The 5,456-nt window shown below is 41.1% G+C and overlaps 1 protein-coding gene across 1 annotated transcript in view; it reads left to right on the top strand.

Moving 5' to 3' along the window:
* The window catches only part of clvs2 (clavesin 2), a 38,894-nt gene that overhangs the window by 22,918 nt on the left and 10,520 nt on the right, over positions 1–5,456 (top strand). The window lies entirely within an intron of this gene.

Raw genomic sequence — 5,456 nt, 5'->3', positions numbered from 1 at the left:
ACCATTTCTAGCCACTGGGGGACCATAGGCAGGCTGGAGGAACAGACATATTAATGCAAAAAAAACCTCATACAGTGAAATTTTAAGGCCATGGGACCTTTAAAAATGAGAAACTTTCAACATAATCTCCAGTAAAAGATATTCAGATAGTGTTGTGGGCGGGACATTAAGTCAGACTCAGTGATGAGTCAAAGTAAAGTAGCGGGACGGACACAGAGCTGTAGCAGAGCCAAAGTAGACAACTTTTTAATGAATGAATCGGTCATCAGACAAAATAAAACGTGGATATAGATAATCTGCAAATTGAAAAAAAATGCCCTGATGATCGCCCAGGGCCGATAATCAGTCTATCCCTATTAAAGATGACTCCCCCACTCCGCACCTCGTCCTGTGGCTGTTGGACTGGTCTTCTGTCCCCTTCAGTTGTCTTCAACCTTTCGCTGTAACTGAAGCCGCTCTGCCACGACCGGCAGCGAGAGAGGCCAAAAATAACCCCCCCCCCACCTCGTTCACTTGTTCAGGATCAAATTTTGCCTCCAGTAGACAAAACATCAAAGAAAATCCGTATGTGGTTTTGAGAGGCTGGTTTCTGGATTATTGTATTTACTGAATATTTGAGCTGTCTATTGTCAGAACTGCAACTGCAGGTATCAAAACCAACCTTTGGTAAAAGCACTCCATATCTCTCAACACTATTCCTTTGAGGTTTCTTGCCAACTTATGTCAAATTAACAGCATATCCAGTCGTTTTTTCACCTGGAATCCAATACAGAGAAATTCAAGTTTTGCACCTTTTTTTAATGATTTTCAAAAGCTTTCTCTTTCACATACGTAAATAATGTTTTTGGCTGATGCTCCTGCAGTTTGAGTGACAGTTTTTTAGTGTAACTAAGTACATTTAGTCCGGTACTGTACTTAAGTACAAAATTTGAGGGTACTTCACTTAGATCTTTTCCTTTCATGCCACTTTCTACTTCTACTCCGCTACATTTCAGAAAGAAATGTTGTACTTTTTACTCTCCTACATTTATTTGACAGCTTTAGTTACTAGTTACTTTACAAATTTTGATTTTTGCACACAAAACACTTGTAGTTTACAACTTTTTGTATCAACAAGTCCAGGTAAAATGATCAGACGACGAAACACTTAGTTGATTGACAGAACTGTTTTCCAGATTTAAAAATTTGAGGATTTTTCTGCATTGAGTACTTTGACCATTTTCTTACATACTTGCAGGACTTTTACTGGCAGGAGTATTTTTACAATGTGGTATTCATTTAATTTTATTTATAGTATCAATTCGCAACAAGAATTATGTCGAGGTACTTTACAGATAGAGTAGGTCTAGACCACACTTTATACTTTACAAAGACCCAATTCCAGTTATTCCCCTGAGAGCAAGCATTTAGTGTGACAGGGGCGAGGAAAAACTTCCTTTTGGGAGAAACCTGGAACACAGCCAGGCTCTTGGTGGGTGGTGTCTGACGGGGCCGGTTGGTGGTGTGATGAACAGTGGCAATTATTGTACTTTTATTAAAGTAAAGCATCTGAGTACGTCTTCCACTACTGCCTGCATAGCACCTTAAAACAGCCCGAGAGCTGTCTAAAACCATGAAAACAAATAGGACAATAATTTAATGAGACATCAAGACGCCCAAACATTGACAGCCAGAGGAGAGCGCAGGGTTCAACAATAATTTGAATTCACAGAAAACTTTCAAATCATAAAAGATCTTCACGCAGCATGGCAGCATGGGGGCCCAATGGTTAGCACTGTGGCCCCACAGCATGAAGGTTCTGGGTTTGAATCCCGGTCCTTTCAGTGTGGAGGTGGCGTGTTCTCCCCATGTCTGCGTGGGTTTCCTCCGGGTGCTCCGGTTTCCCCCACCATCAAGAAACATGTACTAGGTTTTCCAGTCAGTGTCCTTGATCAACTGGCTCACATCTGGAGTTGGTCCCCGGGCGCTGTAAATGAGGGACGGGTTAAATGCAAAGACTGAATTTCGTAACATGAATGGTATGTTGACAATAAAGTACTTTTACATGAACATATAAATATATACTGTATGTATGGATTGTGGAAAAATTAAAATGGGAACTTCTTCCCTCCATCCGTCCTGCTCCTTCACATCTTTCAGCATTCTTGGATTTACTTGCATCGCCCTCCACCTTTTTTTTTAACACTTTCCTTATTGTATACCAAGGGTGTAACTTAGGGTTCAAAGCTGGGGGGTTTGAGATCCATTTATAAACTTTTTGATTATTGGTAAATTACATCTATGCTGTATACCATTTATAAGATTATCGTCTTCACTTGGGTGGGAGCAGATCAATCCGTTAGCTCCTGTTCCTGCTCCTTCACTCCCCTCCAGTGCAGCAGGGGCCCTGTAGCTTATTTTCCATTTTCTGTGTTATGTATAATGCAGCAGGTTGCTTCATCAAAGAGAAAATGTGTGTCAGAGCAGAGGGCAGGCCAGAGGTTCAGAGTCAGATCTAACAGCTGGTGTGTGTATGTGTGTGTGTGTGTGTGTGTGTGTGTGTGTGTGTGTGTGTGTGTGTGTGTGTGTGTGTGTGTGTGTCTTTATTACGAGCACTGACACTTTGGAAATATTTTGCACCCATATTCAGAATTTATAACTGGATTATTGGGTTTTATAAACAATTATTGTGTGAAGGGAACGATATTTTATTCCAGAAATATATTTTATATCTTGTTTAATGTAAAATGCATTGAACCCTGTGTTCTTGCAGCAGGAAACATATCGTGGGGGCATGGGTATGTAAAGTCTGGATGAGAATCATTTTAGGCTGATTTTATGATTTATAATTTGACTATAGTCTGTTTAAATTTGTAGAAATCCTTAAGAAGACTGGTTGCACAAACTGTTGTCCTTTTATAAGTTCAGTCAGACCACTCCCTTACTGTTACTGGGGAGTGATATTAAAATAGCTCCCCCCTGGTTGGAGCCTGCAGGTGGATGCTAGGGTGGTGGTGGGGCTGAAAGCAGGCAGCGATACAGGTGCAGGGCACCAGCATTGGCAACTGGAACTGCAATGTATGCTTAAATAGACCGCTAAATTAAGGGGGTGTGTTTGGTAAATTAAACGGAGAGTGAGGCAGGTCAGGTGTGTGCACAGCAGGGCAGCTGAACTAGCTCGAAGGCGTCACACCAGCTGTGTGCTTTCCCTTTCCTGTTTTTGAAAACATGGGGAAATGAATAATACTTTTTTTACATGTTGTGAACAACTTATGCACAAGTGGCAAATAAATTGTGAAAGCAACTTAACATTTCATGGCAAATCAGGCAGATTTATTTTTTATTTGGGGCACAAAGTTGTACTTTTATCCTGTAAGACAACTCACTTTTTCTCCAAAGGATGCTAGGGTGGTGCTTGTTTCGTCCACATGCACTAGACGTATTCAGCAGCTCTGCACTCAGTGGCATTTTTGACATTGGTCACTGCACATTACATGGTCGTGGAGTGTAAATACACCATTAAGTTCAAAGAAAGAAGACTTGGAGAGAAAAAACGCGCTTTGGGCTTCAGTTACACGCATACAATGTCGGCCATCACACATCTGACAGCTGTAGACAGAATGATTAAAGACGTGTATGGCACGGCAAAAACGTGGCTGGAATACACCCTGTGACAATGGGATTTTTCACATGTGAAGGGTGGCGCTGGAGGAAAGATCCGGAGGAATTTATGCACTGGGAAAATGACACAGCATTACAAGAAACCACAGTCCAAGGTGTTGCTCAAAGGTAAAATGGTCTCCATGCAGGTTCAGTGGGGTTACCAAAACCCTCTTGAGCTGCTGAATCTTCACATTTTATGTCAAAATGGCCGTGGGTGTCCAGATAAAGTGTCTTGATTTGGACCAAAGCGTTGGACAGTCTGGTAGCCAACATACTGCCAACGGAGCAAAAAACTCTAACGGCACCTTGGCCCTTTGATGATATCAGACTGGATCATATCATATCATTACATCAGTCAGACCTTAATTTAAAAAAAACTGGCCTGACCTCAGAGACTTCCTCTGCCTCTCCCCCACACTGCTTACAGTTTTTGTAGTTCTATCTGGGCTTTTTTCATCAGCTGGCTTTGTTATGTCAGAATATAATTTCACCATACTGCTGAACCACAGTCAACACACTCTCTCACATACTCACACACACACACACACACACACATTGTGGAGTGCATTTATCATAATTGCGTCCAGCGGTTGAGGAACCGCTGTGTCAGGCCCAGACTGCACACACTAACCTGTGTGAAGGACTTATTTCCCTCCGGTGTTGTAGCTGCGGCGACCTCAAAATAGACCGGACCATTTCCTATTGAATATGAGATTAAAGCCCATTTGCAAAAACTAATCTTATGAAAGGGGACAGGAAACTCACAGAGGTAATTTTCCATTTGCTGGAACTCAAAAAAGGACTGCAGAATAAATCCTCTTGATTGAGACTGGCTCTTTGTTGTGATGAAACACAGAGAGATTATGAATCTCAGTTATCAGATGACATAACGATTGCAGCGGTCATTAAGACTCATTATCCCCTGGTTAGAAAATAGCATTAAATACAGCAGATAATGAATTTACAGCCGTGGAGCTTCCAACAATTTGTCCTCATGTTGTCTTTTAAATACAGCCTCGTCTCCCTAAAATTACATTCCCAGACACCTAAACTGCACTTTAATAATTATGTGTTGAGGGAAACCTTTTTTAATGTGTTTCTTGGATGACTCACAAATAATTTTTTTAATCAAAGTCCATCTAAGGAGGAGGCCGTGGTGGATGTATGGTAGAGCCCGACCGATCTGACCAACTGATATTGGACATTTTCTACACACCAGTGTACGGTTTTCCTTTACTCTCCGTTTCCTGCCCAGGGACTTCAGATGAAGATGAGTTTTATAACTCCGGTCGTGCTCAGAAGCTGTGCATTGTCCCTGTCAAATAAAGAAATAGAAAATCAAATTACTCGTGGAACTGACATAGCCATTGTGGCGTTCTGGTCCGACTAACGAGGCTCCATCAGCAGTCGTTGTTACATGTTACATGTTGCCATAGCGAGGAGTTTGTCTGTCAGCCAGTCATCCAATCAGGACATCACATACCGGGGAGTCGTACCTTTTTTATTTCATCTAGTCGTGATTCACAGTTTGCGCTGCTGCCGCTGCACAGTATAGAAAAAAAAGAAAAGATAGAACATAAAATTATGTTATTTTATATCAACGCTTCATCACTGAGTGTTAGATAAGACTCACATACATCACAATACTGCACTAAGAGCAACTTGCACATCTTACATCTTTAGAAATACTATTTAAGTAGATACAAAATTACATTTTTATTCCCAACTTATATGTATGTTTTTACATTCTCCACTTTGTATTGTCTTTACTTTTTGAAAATTGTCCTTGTATTCTATCCTAGTTATTATTTCAT

Source organism: Etheostoma spectabile, chromosome 18, assembly GCF_008692095.1.
Source record: "Etheostoma spectabile isolate EspeVRDwgs_2016 chromosome 18, UIUC_Espe_1.0, whole genome shotgun sequence".
NCBI lineage: Eukaryota > Metazoa > Chordata > Actinopteri > Perciformes > Percidae > Etheostoma > Etheostoma spectabile.
This window is presented reverse-complemented; position numbering and strand designations above follow the sequence as displayed.